General features: G+C 42.2%; 1 long non-coding RNA gene across 1 annotated transcript; it reads right to left on the bottom strand.

Moving 5' to 3' along the window:
• Window positions 1-924: 924 nt before the first annotated feature.
• LOC128140592 (uncharacterized) lies at window positions 925-24,442 on the bottom strand. Its single transcript, XR_008234787.1, has 2 exons — window positions 23,506-24,442; window positions 925-1,144 (listed from the first exon to the last, which is right to left on the bottom strand). It is a non-coding gene; the product is annotated as an uncharacterized LOC128140592 (long non-coding RNA).
• Window positions 24,443-24,696: the final 254 nt, after the last annotated feature.

Genomic DNA, 24,696 nt, shown 5'->3' with positions numbered 1-24,696 from the left:
GATTCCCCCCCCCCCTTTTTTTTTTCCTCTGGAGAAGGAACAATACATTTGACTGGTTTCTCCAAAGTCTCAGCTGCTGCTTCAGGTCTGTTTGGTACCTCATTCAGAGGTGAATGATTTAGACCCTCTCCTCTTTCTGCCTCACATCAGACCTTCTCTCACCCACCACTGGGTTCTCCAGACACTTGTTTCAGGCAGTCTGAAAACCCAAGGAAGCTTGGGTCCAAGGTCTTCCCAGGGGAACAAGACCTCAATAAATGCGGTTGATGTTAGCTTTTACAAACTCCTCCCACCACAGCAAAGGCACTGCTGTCTTGACTTCAAAACCATGGCAGATACAACCTCTTACCAGTTTCCCAGTGTGGATATCCTGTTGTAACTCACCTCCTTCAGGCCTCTCTCAGGTCAGAAAGTTTCAGAGGCAGAGACTGTTGGTGTGGAAGGGAGATGACAAGGAGGATACAATAGGTGAATGTATGGGAAAGTGGCTACAGCACAAGGAGACTCCCTTCCCTGTATATGGGATTTCCAATAGGTGGAGTCAGTATGGCTATTACCTACAAAAACAGGGGACTAACCTGAAAGGTGAAAGCTCCAAGGGAAGATGGCAAGAGGGAGGGACTAGGGTTTGTTGTAGGAGAACATCTGAAATGATGAACATGAACATACCGCAACTCACTTTGCCATGGAGGCATCTCGTTTACCAGCCATTAGCCCCAGGAAAGGAAATGGGAGGTAGGGACTTTCTGCATATGTTTTTAATAAGTCCTATGCACCCAGTAAATACATATTCTCCTGCCTCAATGCACCCAGCAAAGTCAAACAGCTTGTGAAAAGCAACAACCAGGAAGGGCTAAACAGCAATAAACATGAGAGTCCCTGGGATAAAAAAAAAAAAGACGTCTTTGCTGGAGACTGGCTGTCTGCATGCTAAAAACAGTTTAATCTTTCCTAAGCTAAGCTTAGGAACAAAAATGCTAAATCACTGCACGATCCTGAGTCTGGAGTACAGCAGGGAAGACTGGATGTCATCAGGAGGATTGCTCATATACTGTCACATGCAGCTCCTCAGCAGGTGAGGGAATATGTGGAAGCAGGGAGAGAATGCTACCCCGAGGTGAGGTGGAGGAGAACTTCCAAAAACCTGCAAGGGAAGATTAAAGGTTAAGAAGTGAAACTATACACACAGACCTCTAGTGCTTTTACAAACAACATGCTTTTATAAACTGTGTAAAAAAAAATGTGTATTTTCCTTTTTGAATAAAATAATAAGAACAATGCATATTTTCTTTCTGAAGAAGCTATTTCTGAGTCGCTACACCCAGTTGACACCGCTCAACACTTGCAGAGCAGAAGATGCCTGTATCCCCATGCATACTCCGAGAATACCCGGCAGTTCCCCCCAGGGAGAGGCACAGGAAGCCAGGCCTGGTTTAGGAGCCGTCAGCTGGCGAAGGACAAGAAAAGGTGTCAGCCACCTTGTAAGTGTGACAAGGGGAGGAAAGTGGGCCGAGAGGCAACCGGGTGACTTCAGCACATGACAGAGACATGATAGAAAGGCATGAGGGATGAGATAGTGAAGACTGTTTTTTGAAGGCTGACACAATTTAAAACAGAGTAAGTTTGGTCAAATGTTTATTATAGTCTCTCCAGGAACCTCCACTGTTCCTGTTTACTAATTTTAAGGGGATGGTATCTGCAGCTTCCAGTCAGAACCAAGGCTCCCCTGACACATGCATGACAAGAGGATGGGGCCCTGCCATGCATAGCATATAGAGAAGGAAGATAAATAGCGCACCAAGAATAGAGCAGCAGGATAAAACTCTCTACATGAGTTTTGGAGACTTTGAAAGTCCAAATTTGCTTTTGCAGGAAATTATTCTGTTCTAAAAACTTGCCTTCATTCCAAACAAAGCCAAATACCAAATTTGAAATTTCCCAAGCCAAAAAAAAAAACACTATAGTGTTGGTTACAAATATAACAACAAACTAAGAACATCTCAAATTGCATTCTGAAAAGTGTAAGTTTCGATTAATCCATGCATCCTGGCTCACCTGAGCAGTTCTATACACTATACACATACACACATCTGTAGTTTTTAAAAATATAAATAGACTTCCCCACCTGTCTCTCTGTTTTGTTGCAGCTGCGTCCTCTTTATGTTTCCCCAAGAAATCATGTTTTGACCAAGAAAAATACTCCCCCCCCGCAGGCAGCCTGCCTTGAGGCTGTAAAGAAACCCATGGACGCAACAGGAATGAAGCCAACAGCGTTCCAGAGACACTTTGGAGAGGGACATAGGACATACTCCTAAAACTTGGAATGTGCAACACTCACAAGTGCAGAATGTCAGCCTGCCCCTGGCAGGTTTTACCACTTCTGATGGCAACACGAAGGAGGACATGAAGGTGTGGGACTGATCTCCCCTAGCTGTCTGGAAGCCCAGGCAGCTAGAAGAGAGTCATGCAGGTTCTCTTTATACTCAGCGGAGAGCAAGCGATCCCTCCAGAGAGGGATTCATCCCTTCCTAAGACAGATAGCTAAGGCAGACGGGATGAATCACCCTCTGAAGGGGCTCTCTCTCCACAGAGAGAGTCCCCCCACCGCTGTAGAGGAGCCTCAGACCACGAGCCTGAATTTGATGCCTGTTACAAGCCAGTTGAGACGAATCCCTCCCGAAGTGACTCTTTCAAAGCAGTGTCAGTGTCATCTAAGAATGACCCAGCTCAGTCCTCTACTCCACCATGTGCTGTATCTTTCTGTCTCATTAGTTTATATCAGCCAGCAGAGAATGGGTTAGTTTACAGCTCTGGGAAGTGCAGTGCCTCTCTTAAAAAACTGCCGGTGCCAAAATTGCACCCCATTTTTGCAAGATTAATTATTAAGCTTTTTATTCTGGTTACTATATCATCAAGAAGTCATTTTCTGCCCCAAAACACTTCTCCACTGTTTAAACCTACAAGACAGCTTCCTTGTTTTAACTCCAAAGTTGTGCCCAACCTGCTGAGGTTTGAGTGTTAGTTTCACCATTTATTACTATATATCAAGCACTGGCAAATCTTTGTGGTAAGAAGTAAAATCACTCCCATTTTTCTCCTGTCGTTCCCTGTAAGTCTGTCACACATTAGGCTGGCAAAGGAACCAGGGTTACTATATTTCTTTACAGAGGTATGAGCTGCTAGGAATACATTAAATAACCCAACTTAATTTTACAAGTGCTGGTTGTATTCTTTGATATTTTCCACTTCAGGGACCATCTGGTTTCCTCAAGCCCAGTAAAGTAATTTCTTTTAATCTTCATGAATGCCAAAGGATTAAAAGATGAATTCAGAGATTTAGAGGCAGGTAACTGTAGTGGATACAGCACCAGAAAGCCTGTCTTCCACCGTGAGCCCTGCCAGTGAGCTGCTCTGTGGCCTTGAACAAATTACTTCACCTCTCTTGTACTTCTGTTTTCTTGTCAATATTTTTGTCTGCTTAAGTGTGTGGTTTCTGGGGCAACTCCTGTGGGTTTCTACAGTGCCTGCCAGTATAGGGTCCCAGCATCAAGCAGAGTGACACCGTAGTACAAAAATAAGGACAGAAAATTTGGGAAGTACAGAGATTTGAAAGGAAACTTCTGCAATATTTTTTTTAAACCTCTGATGCTACTGGGGTCTTCAGATCTCCAGGCTCTGAAGGTGTAGCAGTTTTTTAAAGGAGTAAGTGCCTGTCATAGATCATAACGGGGAAAAATGTAGTCATCTATGTTTTTATGACGGGCCTCTATTCTGCTTGGATTGGTTATGTTTAATAAATACCTGTGGAGCAGGTAATTTTAATAAATAAAAAAAGAGAGAAAGGGAGAAAGTGTCAGCATGAGGCTGGGTATGGAGTTATTGAGAACAGGAGTGTAAACATGTTGAGGAAATCCCCAGTGATCCAAAAGGGAATGCAAGTAGCTTTGCAAGCAGCAGAAGCAAGGTGGAATAATTGTACAGGGGTCTTAGCTTTGCAGAAAGATTTTCATTTTTCAAACTGTAAATCAAACCAAATTAAATCAAACCTACATTTCTATAGCACCTTTCATACTGGCCTCTCAAGGCACTTCACACAGAAGGCAAAGCCACTCAAGTGTTTATGAAGGCAGCAGGTCAGAAGAGCGTGCCTTGAGCACAGCAAGGTGTGAAGGCTGGAAGGGAGGCAGCACCAGCAGATGGCACGGGCTGAGGGGTGCCTGCGCTCACGGGGCCAGGCTCGGTGCTCCCACGCGGAGGGGAAAGCCAGGCGACACCAGGCGCAACGGGGCCACAGTGCGCAGACCGGCACATGAGGCGCAAGGCGCTCCTAAGCCATGCCACGTGTTCTCAGGGCCTTGTAAAAGACAAACTTGAGCAAGATGACAACAGAAGAGTTGGTTAACTGCTCCACAAGGACCAACACAGAGAGAGAGGAGAGGCATTTCATGCCTCCACCGTTCCTTATCTACAGGGTACAGCACTGGTGCAAGAAAAGGATGCCCTAAAATTGCACCAGCGTACGCAGCCTGGTGACTGCAGCCAGCAGCTCCTGGGCAGCAACCAGGTCTTGGGGCACAGGCTGCCCACCCGTACAGCCCACTTACCAGAAGCAGGAAACTCCCTGGCCCTTCCCTGGCATTGCCGCGGGAAAGGCAGCAGGCTGACGTGTCCCCTCAGCCGTATTCAGACACCAGGCCACCCACTGGACCAGGCAGGATGGAAACTCGTGTACAGCACCACCAGGGCCGTGACACCTTCAGCTGCCATGAAATAGCTCTCTTTGCACCAAGATAGGGAACAAAAAAGCTCTTGGGTGCAAAAGCTGCAAAACCACTGAAATCCTTTCACCAGTGACTCTAGGCAGGCTCACCTTTCTAAGGTAAATTTCATCTCTGCTAATCCTATTGGTTAATATTGAAATCAAACACAATACGGTATTTGATATGACAGTCTCCTTCTTATGAAGTCAGCTGCAGCATTTTTTATTTGCATATGATTTAATTACATTTTCATTCCAGGTCTTCCATTTTGTGTATTGTGGGCAAAAGCACATGAATTCTGTATGACTGCAATGCTGGGAGAGATTATAAAACTTAGAATAATGCTGCAATGTTAAGAAATAAGGAAAAGAAGTATTGCTGGTTTAGGAATGAGGCTTCAGGATGATGGGTAAACTGAATAAACAGCACAGTCCCATTACTGAAAGATACAGAGCAACATTTCAGCTGCCCATATAATTTTTAAGATAGCCACAGCCTTTTTCTGTAAGATACTATACCTTGTTTACAGGCTTGATCTAACCCAATACTTGAGGAGAAAAAGTTCAAAAAGAGCAGAACAGCAGGTCCCCTCAATTCCAGGCAACATGCAACTATGGCATTGCTGGACTTACTCTCTATGTTTCCAAGAGGTGGGCTGCGGGAATGGGGATATATCTCTGCCCTGCGTTCTCCAACATGCCTGTTTGCTCTGTAATGCTGCTGCTCCCAGATTAACAAGGCGCGTTGGAAATCATAAAGATGTTCCGCATAGTCAGAATGGAAAATACAATGTTCGTAATAAAAGGAAACAGCCGAGCAAACAGTTGGATTCTGTGCATCAGTGACCATTATTTGTGGTGGCTGGTTGTGAAAAGCATTAAGGCCTCTCAGGGCCAAACACTTGCTTATTAGCTGAAGGCACACACACAACATTCAAGTGCAAAGTAATATCCCAAGCCACTTGTAAATAGTAGCACATAATGTAGAATAACTTCACTCTTTGTCACACCATTTGTAGGCAAGTGGGAGCTTGATGGAACAGCTGCAAGAAAACCGTGGCAAGGAGAAGCCCCTAGGTTTTTTGCACATGTGGGGAAGGCTTTGTGCAGACTTGGGATACAAAATAGATTCCCAGACCCAGTCACTCATATCCTCAAATCCTGACATGAAGAGTTACTACTCAACTACATTTTTCTTTTAAAAAAAGGTCTGAACTTGTTTCATGACATACATGTTCCTCGTTTGTCTGCCACATTAGAAACTGTTAAGGGAGGGCAAACACTGCATTCTTATATATTCAGTTGATACAGTGGAATGGGCAATGGGAAACATTTCTGGTCTTCTAAGTGCAGAAGATTTTTTCTTGTTTCTGCATTTTGTTCCTAGCTGAGTTCATGATTTCACACCATTTACTGCCTTAGTTTACCCATCAGTAGGCTGGGTATAATCATAGCGCTCCTTCTTCATTCAGAATTCATGTTTTCACAGTGAGGTGAGACAAACAGAAGGTCCTTTATGAATGTAAAATATTGATTTTTTTTTTCCCCAGTTTGCACAAGGTCTAGAAAATTATATGGTAGCTAACATGCTCCTTGAACACAGCATAAACTTCCTTCTTTTCCTCTTTAGAAAGACAGAGATTTGCAGACAAAACCAATTCAAACAGGGCTGCCTGCCTATGAAGAATGGGGATGAAAAGCCAATTTTGGTTATTTTAGCATTAAAATGTTTCAGTCATGACAATCCTTGACTTACTGGTCATCGGTCAGCACCTGTTGGATGGCATGGCACAATTAAGATTTCTGTCTTTCTAAAATTTACAGGGAATACAGTGTCCCAGTTCCTTCATGATCACAAGGAATATTTGTCTCTATTATCCTAGGTAATAAGAAGGTAAGCTCATAATATGAATTCCCAAGTATTTATCCTTGAAAACAACTTTTTATTCATGCCAGAGCTTAAAATTATTTGAAGTCAGTGTTCCACTGTGCAAAGCCTTCAGTGTTAATGTTTCACTAGTGCTAGGTGCATTTCCTCCAATGTTGAAATTGTGAATACATGGAAACGGAAAAGCAGGCAACAGTTTTCTCTGGATTAGCCATTTCTATAATGCACATGAAGGCTTTAAAAAGTTCAAAAAGTTTAAAAATTTGGAAAACTGCTGCTTCCTCTGAGGAGAAGGAAAGAACTGATTAAGACATAAATATGGAACAATTCCAATTAATGATGTAGTTAAAAGATGTGAATAGCAGATTTGTAAGTGGTAAGTGGTTTTCTTCTTTGAAAGAAAACTCAGTCTCTTGTATTTTTTCAAGATCACATCAGTTTGTCTTGCCATTTTGAACACTTCACATTCCTTTTCTGGAGCTATAATTTTAGACTTCTATAGAGACAATATCAAGAAACTCCTCTTTTCATGCACACAGGCATTTCAACTGAGATATATTCACCAAGCAGATAAGTGGTAAACATAGGCAAGGCAGCACAGCCCTTTAATGCAAACATACACACACACACACAATGTTTCAATACAAAAGGTAAAGGAAATACTGACTTTACACACAGTTCATGCTCATTAACATTTGTGAGCTCTTTTTGCACGGTAACTGGAGGTAGGATCATAGCAAAGGGAGACATAACTAGTCTAGGCACTAAGAGAAGTGACTTTCCAACAGCATGAGGGGGTTATGCAAGCCCATCAAGGTCCTTATATGCATATTTGCATGGTTGAAGCCCATTCTCAAGGAGGCTTCACAGCTCTTGCTACCCAAACCAGCCAGAGAAATACTATAAATGTTTCAGATAAAGGCAGATAAAATCTCACATGTGTGGACAACAAGATCAGCAAGCTATGTACTTGTGCTTCATGAATAAACCACTGTAAATAATAAACTGACCTGTACTATGTAATTATCTCAACCTCTTTTTCCATGCAGTGATTTTGCCAGATGAAAGCAAATCAGAGGAACTGGATTTTCCCATAGATGCTTCAGTCTCATAACGAGGAATGATTAGTCCCATCTTTCTCTTTCCCTGCTTCTCACACCCCAGGACAGCTCTGTTTTTTACTCTAATGTTGGCAGAGGGGTGTGAGTAGTTGTTGTAATTCAATCATCAAGCTTTAGGACTGCTTCCCAAGGCTAAATGGAAGCCAAATCTCAAAGCTGCATGTGTCCTATGGCCTACTGGGATCTAAATACAACTAATTTCTTCTGGCTGAACTGTAATAACGAAGATTGTGAGTGCTCAGTGATAAAACTGGGGAGACCGTATTTAAGGCAATGGAAGTTATACCATGTGCAAAATCCTATTCCCCAGACCAAGATGGAAATGCTGTTGTTGAATGTCGCAAGGATAAGACAGAAGAAGAGTATAATTTATGCATTATAATTGAAATCAAGGAAGCATTTCCTGCTAATGCTGTCATGCCTGCTTTGCAAGACTAACCCTAATGACCAACAATTGTACTTTTTAATACAATTTCCGAAACAAGTGGTGGCTAGGGAATAGTCCCATTGGAACACACACCACACTTGCCTCCCCTACATTTCTTCATGTACAATTCACAGATGACTGCTTTGCAAGACTGTGGATGCACGACTTTTACTCTGGAAGAGTGAAGAGTCCCATAAAAGCATTTACTAACAGACTCTCTGGCAGGAAAATCCACCTCTGCAGCTCCAAGCCACGCTAAATTTTTTTAATCACCTAATGAAGAGTGTTTGCCTTTCACTGTGGGGAACGGACAGGCAGGTTTGGAAAAAAATAAGAACCAATCCAAATCATTGTCCACAAATGTGGCTGAAGTAAGCAGCCTGTGTCCTTCTAGTTTAAATAGGAAGCAGAGAAAAATTAATTATTTCTTTGTATTTCTGACCCAGCAAAAAGCCATAATAAGAAATACTCTAAGAAAACCATGCTGTCAAGATTTTCAGATCAAGGTTTACAGCTGCTTTTGCTCAAGGCTGAAGATGTTCAGGTGGCATATTTTCTTTGAGGATAATCACATGAAGTGCCAAAAACCATCACTATTTGCTGAAGGGATAAGAATGGTCACTTCTTACAAGTACTAGGCAGGGTAGCTTTAAGGAATTGGCTTATTCAGCTATAACCTGTACAAATCCTTAAATACCACAAAAATGAAGCAAAAATTCATGGAGAACAGGCTGAGACTTCCCATTCACCTTTCTAACACTTTTCAGCACACTACCAACACGACATTTTACCTACTGGCTGATGTTGGCTGCATTTGCCTGTGCTCAGACAAGCTCTCCTCTCCAGTACTAGGGCCAGTCTAAGGAGGTACATTTAGGCACAAAGACTACCATTGGTAAGATCCACATCCTCACATTTTCTTCCTTCTTATCATTTCAGCTTAGGCCTTTCTTGTTTCTCCAGCATAACTACTTATAGCAAGAATATTAGCAAATGATGTAGCAGTGATAAAAGCCATTGGTCATTAAAAAGAGGAGGCATCCTGGGTTTAAGCACTAATAAGAGGGCATTAGCACTATAATTACTGCCACATTAGGCCACATTAGTGCCACATCCGTATCTGTGCCAGCCAACTCTCAGAAACCCAAATCTTTTTTGTTAATTGTTTTTCATGATGCTTTTGTCTCTCATGTCTCTCCGACTGCAAGCCTGGCTAGTCGGGCTCTCCCCTCGCTCCAAGATCTTATATGGAGAAGTGTGTTGGCTCCCAGCAAAGAGAATGCACTGAACACACATGCACACACACAAAATCCTAAATCTTCCCTTGTTCTTATCTGCCTGAAAAACACACATGAAAGATTCATGGATACCTCCATACTAGTGTTGACATATCATAGAAAGCAATAAGACAGCTAAGAGAAATTAGCTTTTATGTAGCTGTGTCTGCCAAGACTAAAATCTTTTCTACCTCCAGTCACTAAGGGTCTTCCTAGAGTAAAATCCTTTTTGGATCCTAAACTAGAATGCTTTTGATTTTATTCAGTCTAGTATAAGATCCGCCTTGCTCCTGAATGTAAAGATACAGGATCAATAATTTCATCATAGCAATAATTTCTACTCTGTGTCAGATAGGAATTGTTGACAGATGATGCTCCATCTGTCACAGTATTTTACAGTAACAAGCCAAAACACAGCATAAAAAATATTGTAAACTGTACTGTTAGGAACCATTGCAACAGAGCATCCTGGGTTTTTTGTAAATAAAAGTTATTAGAATGAAAAGCCCCAGTTCAAAGCTTGGATCCTGAGACAGGTATAGCTATTTAGCATCTTTACACAAAGGGTTTGAAATCTAATAGTGCAAGGCACTATTTAAAGTAGATTTACATGGACAGACAACCACACGCCTGCTTTCCTCACACTTGGAACTGGGCAGTGGAAGCTAGATCCTATCCAGAAGCTGTGCTACCACCCTTGCACGGTGTCAAGCCCCAGCCACCACTCTAGTTATGTATTCATATTCCCCTGGATTAATGTTTAAATAGAGCAGTCACGTAATGGTCTCTGTCTACTTATTGCAGCATGCACAGGGCCACACGTGTTCAATGGGGTTAAGCCAACAAGTATGGGGGGGTAGGGATGACAGATGGTATGGAAACAGAGTAAACTTTGGGAGGGCCAGAGATGTGTGATCCCTGCTGGCACCCGCTAGCACTGCTAGCGAGGAGATCCTACAATTCTCACCTTATCCCTTTCTCCTCCTTTTTTTTTTTCTGGTGATAGCCAGAACAGATTCAGCATCTGGTTCTTCTGCAAGGGTACGCTCTTTAAAATGTATGCCTCTGTCTAACCTGAAAGTGTGGCCCATCCTTTAATTTCAGTCTCATTCAAGTTTCTAACCCCCACATGCTTCCCCTTCCTTCCCAGAACATCAGAAGGTTGAAGGCAGGAAAGATGGATGATCCTGCCCTTGAACCGGCACTCATTTTCCAAGTCAGCTTTCTATCACAGGCTCCCTGCTAAAGCTGTTTCCCACTAAAACACATAGACGTGGACAGAAACAAAACAAAGCGCCTGATGCAGTAGAACATACTGGAACATAATGCACAAATCAATGATCATTTCAAATTTAAAACTTCATGCAAGTCACACAAACCAGAACCACTCAGCTTTGCACAGTCCTCGATGCAGTGCTCTGTACAAAAAGAAAAAGAGCAAGACAGAAAGGGAAAAAAAACCCTACATAGAAAAATAAAAAATGACACCAAACTTGATTTATTTTCTGTATTTGCCGGTATATTCTGGGCTTAATTCGTCTTGTATCACAGCTGTTTTCCTCCTTTCCACCAAGCCCAGTCCAATGGCACAGCTTCCTCAATGTTTTCTCTGTGTTTGCTGGGTGAGCAAAGCCTTTTCATTTCACACATCATTTACAGCTCGCTGCTGTGATTTCAGAAAGTCAGTGGGCTTTTACCAAGCTAACAAGTGAGATAAACATTTTGTGTGTCTGCTAATTCTAAAAGTTCTGCAGATTTTCTGACAGTAGGTACCCTGAGCAGTCAGGGAAATTCAGTGGTTTCAATTCAATTTGCACCACATGGCAAACAAGTTTGCCCAGAAGTGAGTAAATAAATCAGGAAGAAAGGGAGGTAAATAAAGAACAGACTGTTTAAAGTCATATCCTATTCCTATAATGCAAGCCTAATTCCTCTCAACTTTCAATGTCTTTTACGTGCCTCACTAAATTTATTCACTCACTCCTGATTTGAACCAATAGATGAAAGGTAAAAATTTCTTTCTGTCTTTACTGACAGTGAGCCAAACCTAGACATCTTCTCCTGGTGTACGGGAATGACTGTTCACTCAGGGACAAATATTGGATAATGCATCCAGCTGCCCAGTGTGTCCAAGTCGAGCTTGTATTTTCAAGATCAGTAGACATGAAAGACACAAGAAACTGGATATCTAATCTGTACATATAGGATTTTATCTGGTACTCACCAAACTTAATGGAAGACTATTTATTTTAAAGGTGCAGAACCAGAGCCCTATATGAGTATATGTAAATTGGGCAACTATTTGTGCAAATAACAATATGATGTTACAAAGGTAAATTACAGATGCAAGTTAGGTGTGGTTTTTATATATGTACAGCTGTATGTCCAAAGCTTTTTAAAGTGTGGTTCTGTTCGAACAAAGAGAAACAGAAAATGCAAAACTAAACAGAAAAAGTGTGAATCTTTCCGGAGAGATTTTTTTCATGTGAGAAGACCCGAGTCCATTCTTCTGTGCAGCCAGAGATATGATCACTTACCGTCAATATACCACCTTATATTAAAACAACAACAACAAAAAAGGCATTAAAAAAAAAAGATGTAAAAATTTTGCTGCCTGGTTTGTTGTGGGTTTTTTGGTTTTGGGGTTTGGGTTTTTTTTTTTTCACATCACTAGTAGCACCCTCCTATGCACAGTGAGCTTTGGCACTGCAAAATTCTGGATTCTTAGAATGTCATCACCATCAAACCTCAAGATCAAAATTATTAAATGAAAGAATTACCTGTCTTATTTATTAACAAAAGGAGAAGAAAGGGAATGGTGAAGCATTTCAACCTCCAGGCCAGCAACAAGCAAGCAAAGGGCCTGATTCTGCTACTTTCATTTAACTGCATTTAATAGCATAATAAGGCATGATCATAGCTAGCAGAATTGGCAATAAAATGGCTATTCAAATTTAATCGGTATGGGAGAATAAGGACTAAAAAAAGGATGAGGGAAAAAATGGACGGATGCCTTCTATCTGGCATCGCAGTCCAGAGAGACTGGAAAGTGATGATTGTCTCATGTTCCTTATTTCACACAGCAATATGTTGTAAAGGGGATGGAACCAGTCACATATGTTCTGGGCCTGGCTGGGATGCGTCTGTTTTTTACGAGCATGAAAAGAATGTTTCTCCACATTAATAAGGACTTCAGGAAATACACAGCTACATCTTCCAAACCAAAGAAGAGAAAGCCAGAGTGAAGATGCAACCTTCTGAAGCAAAGTTATGCTTAAGGCAAAACCTCAAGAAATTGGAAGTGAGAGGCCCCCCAATAAACTTTAGCCTCGCATCCCCTTTGCCTTGGCAGTGCTCAGAGAAATACCCATATTGCTGAGGGAAATCTCTTGTATATACACCCCCAGGAAACTAAAGATCTAATTTAGGAAAATATTAAAAATCTCAGACCTTACATGTATGCCCAAATTTAAGCATGTGCTTAAATGTGTTCCTGAAAGATGCTCTAGTTGTGTAACTAACTCATTTATTTCAGCTATCATCAACCCTGAATAGCTAAAAATTGAACCATCAGCATTTTAGTTATATCACATCAGAGATAATTTTTAAGTTTGTCTTTTGAAGGATGCTGACTGCTGTATCTAAAACATCCAAGGTCTTTTCCTTTTGGAAAGAGGAAATGTAGCAGATCAGGCAGAAATGCACAGGGGTCTCTGAATATTTTTGCTACACATTGCTGTGCAAAACCAATTATTTCATAAATTTAAAAAAAAAATGCAAAGCAGGATATTTCAAACAGGAAACAACATAAGTAGCACTGGTTTTGAGAGAAATAATCATGTTATTATGGAATACTAATCCAAGTAAGCTTCTTTATATTCCAAAATATTGTTTTATACATGGCATTTTGTATTCCTTTTGGTGTGTCTTTTAAAAGGGACGCAGTATTTAGGAATTGAACTATTAGACCTCAGCAAGGCTGTTATCTCAGGAAGAGAAGGACTCATTGCAAGTACCTGAGAAAGACAACAAAACAGTGAAGTGAAAAATGCCTCCAGTGCCAAAGATATTTTTAAGATATCATTGAACAATGTTAGCAAAATTAACACTTGTAAGAAAGCAGAAAAGGAGCGACAAGCAGAGCTCAGGCAAATGCTAATTGGGGAGTTTTTCAAATTCCTGTTCAGAGAGGAAAAACAGTCTCCTGGGTAGAGCTCCCCCGGGATTTGGGAGGCAGGAGCTCTCTCCCCAGCCATCACCCCCTGCATCCCCAGGTGACCCTTTGCATTTAAAGCCAAGATGTTCCCTGATCTGCAGAACATGAGCCATGAACTTTGTGGAGCACTTTGAGATCTGCCATTGCAAAATTCTGTGTCAGGAAAAGGAATTCCAAAATCTGCAATTAGTTGTACACAAGGGTGTCGCATAAAACTGATCAGACATTTCTACCACCAGATTTTCTTTTGAAATCTGTTTAAAATTTAAGTGCGTAATAGTAAGACGCCTGAGCCTTGTCTCCCTTACAGCCTGGAACCAGCAGGAAGACCTTGTGGTGAATTATTGCCTCTGATTTTTCATTTTAGTGTATACCAAATTCCCCACATTTCAGTTGTTCTGAAGGCAAATATAATAATATTTTAAAATTGAAATTTATATGAAGCTTTTTCTCTCCAAATACTTCTCCGGGTATTCACAAGTCGCACCTCATTACACCTTCAGGAGGAAAATAACTGCAATGCCCATTAAAGAGGGCTGCACAAATATAAGAGAAGTCACTTGCCCATATTCCCCCAAATGGTGGCCAAGGCAAAAATGGCTTCCAAATCCCTGAAATTTCCAGTGAAACTATTTGCACAGTGGTACATGAAAAAGCTCTGTGTCTTAGGAAAAAAAAAGTCATTGTGGGTAAATTTGGGATTGCAGCTGTTAATAGAAGGTAAAAATAAATTACACAGGCCTTAATTTACACCATGCAGCTGCAGCTCACATCAGTGGAAGCCATCCACATACCTCGAGGACAGACTGATGCAAAACATCACACCTTCAAAAGCAGAGGAGCTGTTACTGGGCTTCTGGTATCCCAGCTGGGCACTTGTGAAAATGTTACCCATAACAACAATTCTGCTGATGTAATCCCTTCATGCCTTTTTTTTTTTTTTTAACGTGGGCACTTCAAACTTCAAGCAAAATGTACAGGTTAATTTTCCTTCCTTTTACTGGGATCTATGTTGGATAATTTCTGAGAGTTCATAGCAGGGCAGAGAGAGAGAAATGATAACTTTAAATTGCAGAAGAAACACTACATTTTATGTCTTAATGCGAATGTGGCCTAAATGGTGATACTTAGCTTTAGTGGAAAAGGTATTTTAAAGCTTGCCTACAAAAATACTCTGTCCCCTTTCCCTATGGTAGTCTCCTTCTCCCTCACATCTTTCCAGCTGCACTGAAGTTATGCATATTAGAACAAAGGTACCACACATTTCTGGATTGAAAATTAATGTGGTCCCTTTCTTACATGTTAATTGCCAGGAATGGGATCAGAAAGAAATACTGAGGTGAAGTCTAGATATAAGAGTGCTAACAATAAATATTCCTCAGGTCTTTTGGCCTCAGACATAAGATTAAATGTCCCTATAACTCTTGGCCTAATATCTCAGCCAAACCGATAGCTCTGACATAGGTTTACAGGCTTCTTTTTTAGTTTCTACTCTTTTTCACCACTCCTTAGACTTTGGGACTCTAAAATGGCCTTTGTTCCTGCTAGCAACATTCTCCCATCATCCAGATTAAGGATTCATGCACTTCCTTTACTGTAATGTGACTTTTTGTATCCACTATAACGTTCTGACAATCATGTACAGTTGCTGTAAAGGAGAAGAGATATTTTCCAATGTCTCTGTTCAATTATTAGTGTATCTGTAATGAACTATTCTGGTTTAATTGCAGAATTTGTCTCTGTTGTACTATGGACAAAATAAAACACAACAGAACATTAGTTTAAATAGCAAAACTGATGTTCACAGCAATATAAAAAAATATTCCAAAGCTGAGGGTGCTTTTCCAATTTGGTCCATCTGATGCGGTGATTCTTTTGAGAAGACCATTAGACTCATACACCTGATGCACAGAGGGCTTAACAAAAGAACAAACATGAACACTCACACATTCGAAAAAGGGTGGCGCACCTCTGAATTGCCACACAGCAAGTAACTCCACATCACAGGAAAATGTTTGAGGCAGAGTATTAGATGTTCAGCCATGGATGGATCAATCTTTATATCAAGTGATTTGGCAAAATCAAAAGAGGTATCTATCTGGGAGGTGGTACAATTTACATTTAGGGCAGCAGCATGGAGAGGCTAAAACTGCTGTATTCTCTTTGACTGCAGTGTACTCATCTTTCACCTTGAAGTGAAAAAGGCATCATTTATGCTTCCTTTTTTTTTTTTTTTCCTCAAATGCAGTTGCCACATTTGGGGACTAAATTTATTGTGAGTGACTTCAGCCTGATTTTTCAACACTGGTTGATTCAAGTCTCCCATGCCTTCAACAGTAGCTGTAGAGGAGCAAGTTTTGACTTTTACAGGACACAGGGTTGTGTACTTTTGTGTTGTGTACACTTTTACAGGGTTGGGCATACAATGCCAGTGGCAAATCCCATATTGCCCCATGTTGCTGATGTGCTTGGTAGGTAGTCTGGACAATATTCTACTTTCAATACACACACACACACATGCACACACACACTCACTTTCTGGTCCCCTCCAAATAACAAAACATTACGATTAAAGAATATACTAAACTGAGCAGAGAGAAAGGCTTTCGAAAACACTGCCTTAACTCTTCAGTGCACCTTTTGTTTGTAAAATGGCCATAATCATTGCATGATATTATCTAATTTTACCTAATGCCTCTCTCTACAATATCCTGTAAGACCCAGGGATGACAGGGCCTATAAAACTATATTGTTACCCATTTTTCCTATTAATGGAGCGCCACTTCTGTTTGTTTCCCGTCAGGAACCCTGCTGTACAATGTCATATATAATGCATTTCTATAGCATGCTGCTGAGCAGCTCTCTTCCACTGTCTCAGTCTCACTTTGGAAGGAACAACTTGCCAAGAACCGCTAAGACCTCCATACAAACAACCAGAAATTAAGGCTCCGCAGGGGAGCACATCGCTGCCTTACAGCAAGGAAATAAGAAGCGGGGCTATAGCCACCCGTGAACCGATCATCTTTTATCTGAGTTTAGTCAGCTATCCTCACAGCAGCTTTCCTACTTTTCCTATTCTTTAATTTCCATCCAGTAAAAGGGCTCCCACGGCTGAGGTGCAAGGACCTTGACACTCACATCCTGTTAGCACTGTATCACAAACCTTCAGAAGCACCACTGAGCATCTTGTTCTCCCACCACCACCAAAGCAGTAATGGTGTCACTCTTACATGCACCACCAGCTAAGGTTAAGTGTTATATCTGTTTAATATCTCACGTACTTTCTATCCAGGACTCTCCTCTGGTGTCGGGGGATGAACTAACTACTCACTTGTGTCTCCAATGTGTGTAAATTAGCATTTACATGATATAATTCCCCACCTGAACACACATTAAAGAGATACTTATTTCAAAGCCACTCTTACAGGACATTTATTGATTCATACCACACAAAGTCATCACCTCTCAGGGCAAGGGGATTTGATTTACACATGACCCTACGGCGCACAGGGAGAGGTCAAGCTGCCATGAGCTATGATCCTGCCCGAAATGTCCACGGATCTGGAGGAATGGTGCTAGCTGCTTCCTCTGAGCCCTGTGCCCACAGCTTGCTGCCAGGGAGGAGTGCAGTCAAGGTCACAGCAACACAGCCCTTTCAGGGCAATCCTTGCCATTGCCTTGAGGGAAATGTCTCTCTGCTCCTCCATCTAAGCAGTCTACCCCTTTCTGTGAGACACGAGTTTCCTGAACTTTGCTTTTCCAACTCAGCAACACAAGTTGCTGTACAGGTCAGTCATCACATGTCCCCCTTCAAGGAGAGAGTTTTAACAGTCCTCTCCTGACATCTTCTTTAATAAGCAGCCTGACAGGTTATGTGGCTTCCAGTCGTTTTATTGCTACGAGCTGGGTAAAAGCTAGTGGAAGATGGTGGGCGTAACATTTCATCCTTTCATTCAGAATAAATTCAGAGAAGCCATTAAGGTTCTTTATGAAGCCAGATGTTTGAAACAATAATGATCTCCACCCCAAACATAACTACATGCCATCTCCCAAAACAAAGACACATGTGGACAGAGAGGTTTCACAGGCAATTATGTTGTGAGGGATTGTGCGTGACAGAAACAGCAAGACCAGAAAAGCTGAGGAGGAAGACAAAAAAAGACCCTGTCTCTATTCTGACAAAACAGGAAAGAATAAGCAGCTGGATGAGCAGGGGCTGGGGCAGAGAGACCTGACCCTGTGTGTAAAGAGATTATCTCCTGCCTGATCCCCTGCGGGTTCAAGGGAGCAGTTCCTCGTGCATTCTTTGTCATAATACAAGATTTCATCAAGATCACCTGATTGCCTTATCTATCTCTTCTCCTAACAAAAGAGCGGCAGTACCCTGAACTTTGGCTAACTTCTCAGGTCAGATATGCATAACATCAAACCTAAAGGATTTTTAGTATATGTGCTCACACACACCATCTAATGAGTGAATTAAACTCAGATTGTATTTTGGGGGTTGGGGTTTTTTTAACCACTACACAAGCTGTGCAGACTTCACTGTCTCCCCAGCCCTGCACACACAGTTCAGAGGAAAAACCACCCAGCCCTGGAGGACACTGTAGTCCAAGATGGAAACTTGCTCAGTGTTTGGTGATCCTGGTAAATTTGCAGTCACAGTAACATTTTGCATTTTTCTCCACAAAAACAGTACGCACTTAATGGCTGCTCAGGTATAATAATGACTGTATTCCCTAGCCAGTAATAAGCAAAGGGTTAGTATTAATTTAACAGATATTCATGACAGCCACATACAAGATTTTAAGGGGAAAATGTGGAGGAAAGGGGAGAAAGGGGAATGGCCATTCTGCAAACATATACTGTATACTCTTCATAAATTAGTTGCTCTTATTTGCAGTACTTTTTTTAGCTGTTGGATGGATCCACTGCAATTCAAAGCCATCATATGACTGGTTTTATTCTGCCTCTTCTCACAGCTCAAAAGAGTGCAGTCTTAAGAAAGCAGTGCTTTGGACCACTTGTACTGATAACAGAAGAGAGAGCATGTCCCAGCTTTTGAGTGAACCACATACAACAACCACTGACAACCCTTCCCTCTATCTCACTGTGCTAGAGCAGCCAGCTTGCAAAACACTGTTCCTCTTCTTCGGCTGCCCCAAAGCATCACATATTTCCCAGCCCCTCTCCTACACCAGTCCTTCCTCCCCATATTAGCCATCACGCTCTGCCTCTCCACATCTCCTCCACTTTCTCCAAACAGCTCTTGCAAAGAGACAGAAGACTTTGCTCTTCTCCATTGGTTGTGAAAGCAGTGTCCACCATCTCAGACTCCACCCAGGAATAAACCTATAACCCTTTGTCGTCTTCCTCAGCCCTTAACTAAAGCTTCCCCTTCCCAAACACTGTTCCCTCCTGTGCCCTGCAGTTGTGTGTGCGCATCTCCCCACTCCGCTCGCTGGCTCCCTTCCGCGGCTTCCCCAGCTGCAGCGGGTTAAAAAGGAAGTATAAGATTTTGTCTGCAATTGATTTTAATTCTTTCCCTCGTGCTGCCCCTGCAGGCAATAGTTTGCCAGCCCAGCTGTGGCACTGAGCTCAATCAGTTCTCCCTCACGCACAGCCTTCCCTCAACAAGCTGTGACTGATCAGAGAGGGACAAATGCACACATACATTCATATTCATTTCTTTGCACGCTTTGGAGTTTTCTTACAGTATGACGCCTATCAGAAGAAAACATCTGCTTTGTTTGGTTTTTAAGGTAATCGTTTCCTCCGCAGCCCTGGAAATGCAAACACCTCGGTGCTTGGCCTACTGTGGGAGAGAGTGCCAGAGAGGGGCTCTGAACTGAAAGTGAAACGGATGAGAGCAGCTGAAGTGTTCAAGCAAAATGAAAATACAGAAAGCTTAAGAAAACAAAAAAATGATGTTAGTGGGGGAGCTGATGGATTCTTGAATACTTCTTCTGTTATAGGGCCCTAATGTGTTGCTTTAAGGAGCTGAATGGGAGGAAGAAATGTGAAATTTTCCTTTCCACCTCCAACCATCCAGGAGAGTCATGATGATATATGATGAATTTGGCTAGGGCTGGTGTCTCAGCCGCCTTCTCTCCCAGTGCATAACATTCCCCAAGTCCTCTCATGTTTCAAGTCACCTAACTCACCTAATTCACCCACCACAGTGCTAGACCATACCTGGTAAAACATCTAGCATGGCTTTTGGCCTGCAAGATCAACCGCAGTCACTCTCTGTTTACAATCGGAGCCTCTCATTTTGTGACCCCCACCCCATGCCAAATGTTCTGACTTGAAGATCCTTTCATCCTCTAGTAGCTGCATGCAAGGCCGAGCATCAGGAAGCAGGCTACAAGTTATGCGCTATAACTCAAAGGAGTGAGATATAGGGAACACAACAAAAAAGTCAGTGGTATTTAGCATACCTGATACATGAGATTTTACAGTGATATTTGATGTGATAACAGCTAGGTCTTCTCCACATAAGGGTTTCAGTAACAGTGAAACTGTACCAAGACCAGAAAAATGTAAGCCATAGGATAAACACACCTGCCATCTTGCAATAAAAAATGAAGTCTTGATTACATGAGCATTACCCATGACAGAAGGAAATGGAGGCTAATACAAGGTGAGAACTGCATGAATGAAATTCTGCTCTGTCCCAGAGTGAGTGTAAGTGCACAGCCATGGAGGACTTGTCAGTTGGGGACTAACCTGCAAGAGAGCAAAAACCAGGAAAGGTGCTCAGGAAACAGGTCCTGCAGTCCTCTGTGAAGCCAGGACTACAAGGACTGAACAGCAAGTCAAAGCCTGCACAACAAAACCATGTGAGAGCAGCTGAAGGATGCCATCAAAAAACTCTGGACAGATGCACAGATGTCCAGAATCCCCTACATATTCTGAAAACTGATGCACATAGCAAAAGAAAGTCAAGTGCCTGGTGATGCTGAAGAGAGGCAGCCAGAAAAGTGAGTGGAATAGCATAGAACTTCCTTTTTACAAATTGGACCGGTGGAGTGGTGCTGAACCTGCTTTGTAAAAAATGTAATCTCTGTAACCAGGTGGGGTAATGCTCTAACAAAAGCCTGTGTTCTGTAGGAACTGATGATGCTACCAGAAAATGCTGGTATGACAATCCACTATGTCCGAGGCCAGTCCAAGACTTGGTCTTATGGAAGCAAATCAAGGACATGGTTTTAGTATGGCCCTTATATTGACATCTAGCTTTACAAGTTGTTAAATGTTCTTATTTATTGTTGAAATAAGGAGAGATCATAGGAGTTCATGGTGCTCAGTGTGTGGCACAATAGGGTGTATACATTCTTTCAGTGCAAACGGTGATGTCTCCAAATAATAAATATGAACAAGTAAATAATTTTGCTACTTCATCTATTGATCTCATTTTAGAAAGGGGATCTCACGGAAGGATCCTGCTGGACACTCACCGATCACCATTATTAATGTGATGTACCTTATTCAGCAATTTGTCCAAACACTCTCAAGAACCTTAAGAGCTTTAAAAAAGGAAACAGACTTTAAGCCTTGTTATGTAGCAACTATAGTCATTTTGCTTTATTCCTTAGATCTTACTATTTGAGAGAGAAAAAATAAGAGACACTTTGGGGGAGGGACAGCAGAAATAACAATTTGCAAATCTTCTTGCTGAAATGAATTTAAATCACAAATGCTGACATTTTAGTGAAACTACACTTTTCCAGTAGAGGGAATGTAGAAAAAAGGAGGGCTGACCCTTCCTGTCTTGGATGATAAATATTAAATCTACTTGAACTCTAGTAATTTACATAAGTTGAAGCAACAAACAGAAAAGGGCTGGCTGAACCTAAAAGAACTGGAACATTTCTCAGTGCTCTGGGAGCCCTTTCTCATTTCAGTGTGGCTCAGCGTCCTTGGCTATATTTTCTAGCTTTCAGAAGATGAAATACTGAAGCTGTTCAGCATTTTGCTACGGTTGCAGAAGAACATGGGAAGAAGGCAAGTGAAATTACAGGAGCAGAGATGCCTTCTGTTATTATGCTTAAGTTCTACTGTCATTCACTCCAATTTCAAAGAGCAGCATTTGTAGCTAAAAGGAAAACTCACTCCAGCACTTAAACCCAATTAGAAATAAACAGAAAAATATTTGGGGGGAAATACACAATCTTTATCGGAGAAGCAATTGCCAGCCTTAACTGCAAATGGGGAAGACTGATAGGTGACCCCTCAAATAAATGGCCATAAACCTTTCAGCTGCTGGGAACAGTAATGACTGCCTGAATATGAATTAACTCTATTGCATGAAACTGAATTTCATGCCTGAGAATGAAAAGAGAATGTATGCTTAGTGTGTTTACCAATGAAGAAACTTCTCTAGCTATGAAGAACCACACAGCAAGATTATAATTATTAAAGCAGAGGACCCAGTAAGATGTGGAACAGTTGTCATTCCCACAGCAGTAATTTACCAGAGGGCACTCAAGAGCGTGAGTGTGTCCCTCAGCATTGGTCTCTGAAATAGGACACACAACATCCTGACATCTTCTGCTGAATGGTTCACAGGCAATTGGAGCATGGGGATGTATGTGTGCAAGGGAGGTAGCCGCTATGGGAGTATCAGCTTGGTATTCCTCAACTGTGGACTGGAAGGACTGGAATAGCAGTAGGTGGCTGGCAGGGTGAAGGAGTAAGTGGTTACCCCGTCCCTAGGCGAACTCTTCATTATCATTCTACATTCACAGTGTGCCATACAGCTCCTGCCTGCTACAAACACCAATCTTATTTATGACACATCATACAGCCCCTGCAGTAAGTGAGGTACTCTTGCCCTCAGTGTTTCATGAAAAACTGCCTTGCGCTGCATTAGCATGCAAAATGAATGAGGCGGGAGCCCAGCTCCAACACCTCCCCAAAATAATATGCGACAATCTAATTAAACTTTATTGTAACTATACAAGCGAGGAAACAGAATTAAGGCTGGGTAGGCAAGCTCAATTTTGTCATTTCCTTAGCCTTTGAGTGTTTGCAATTTGATAGTCTTGTCATGTAGGGTTTTTAATAGAATTTTGTGCATTTTTAGAAAATAAATTAAACTGTGAACTTCTACATGGTTCAGTTTCTGCTGGGCCAGCACACTAGACCAAGGCAAAAACTTGTGCAACCAACTGGGCAAATTCACTGCTTCCTTCCACGCTGGCTTTTCTATTTTAACTGTCTAGTGGAGGAGCTCACCTTTCTTCCTCAGTGCCTTATTGGTTAAAGAGAGAGAGATTTCCTAAGCTAGAAATGAGAGCATGGTACCAGTGTAGTTTGGTACCTAGAGAGCAGAGTCTGCATACACAGAAAACATGCTGTGACCACCAGCCAGTAACTATCAATTGCACCAGAAGAGCTGAGAGATACCTCAGAACCAAGCACCAATCCATCCCCACATCCATGTGAACTGTTAAAATTACGCAGTTGGAAGTGTCATTTTTTAAGAAATCTTTGTTCTTGTACCTATCTCAGCTTACACTTTCCAATTAAAAAATTGCTTCTGGGCTTGATATCAAATGCTTAAAATTGCAGCCAGAAACATAAGCAACTCAAAATAACCCCCTTAGAATGAAAACTCTTATACATCCTTCATAGTGGAGTACTCTGCCAATAAGATGCCTAAAAAGAGGGAGAGAAGCTCAGGGTGGGAGGGAAGGGAAGGGGAATTAGACCGAAAAGGAATGAAAGGGAATCCCACAGGGATCCAGCAGAAAAGCTCCAGACATTCTGGCGGTTCTAAGAGTTTGTTCCAGGTGGCAAAATAGACACTCACTCGAGGGGGGACTTTTGATGAAAAAGCACTGGGGACTTCAGGGCACGGGGCTTAGGAGACCTGCAGTAACTCTCTGAATCTCTGCTGTATTGTCTGCCACGGCATACGATTAGCTTCCTGTGCTGTAGTGCATTGTAAAGCACTTTATAAAGCAATGAATTACACAGCTGAAGTGGAGTAACCACATGCAAGCCAATACGACAACCATTATGCTCTCAGCAGCATCCCCCACGCAGCCACGAACATTTGCATTAGTGCCAATTAATCTGAGGTGGTACAAACTCAGCGAGGCATAGGATTCGTTCTTTGGTGTGAAGGAGGAAGGGAGGGGAGAAAAATATCCTTTTGTCTTCAGAGAGGAAACATCTGTAGGAGTTTTCAAGGGCTTCGGTGACTTTGTTTAGCGTGGCGCGGGGGAGCGTGCTACCGAGTACTTTGATCTCGCCAGCAGGTGACACTGCAGCAAGTGGGAGCAGCTACACCAAGTCTGAAGCGTTCCAGGGACAAGTCGCACATGTCTTTTACGCCTGTGACTCACAGTTGCCGAGAAGTGGGAACATGCAGCGCGGGCTCGTCTTTTGGTTTCAGCTTCTCGTTGTGTACTAATGTCTTCCTTTTCCCCTCGCTGCCCCCCGCCGCTGCTTTCAAACACCAGGGCGAAGCGCAGAGTCAGGAAGGGCGCCGAGCCCTTTAACCCTGCTGCACATGGAAACGCATATGACTAAAGCGACGCCAGGGAAAACCGTCCAAACAGCCCTACCCTCTCGCTGAAGTCAGCAGGAAAGCCATATCCTTTAACGTCAGTGCCTAATACCAAGAGGAGCCTACCAAGCACTAAACAGGGGGTTGCGCTTTTCCAGCTCCACGTTTCAACCAGCCATTCTGCACGAGAAAATTATGATGGCCTTTGTGAAACACGGGTTCTCCTGTGATGTGTTTTTTTTTAATCCTACGGTTAATACAAAAGAAAGCAGATTAAACACTTGAGAATTAGTAACATTTTCCTCTCTCATCTCTCTGTTGTGGCTGGAACTACCAGGAGGACTGACCCTACGTAACCCTGGGCTCTGGGACCTGTGTCACTAGGGGCTCGGGACGATCAACCTACTTCTCTGTGAAGCTCCAGTAACACTAAAAAAAAAATCTTCCTGCAGCTGGACATCCTATGCACAAAAATTCACAAGTGCTAAC

The sequence above is a fragment of the Harpia harpyja genome, chromosome 4 (assembly GCF_026419915.1).
Source record: "Harpia harpyja isolate bHarHar1 chromosome 4, bHarHar1 primary haplotype, whole genome shotgun sequence".
Taxonomy (NCBI): domain Eukaryota; kingdom Metazoa; phylum Chordata; class Aves; order Accipitriformes; family Accipitridae; genus Harpia; species Harpia harpyja.
Note: the sequence above shows the minus strand (reverse complement) of the source record. Positions and strands in the feature narration are given on the sequence as shown.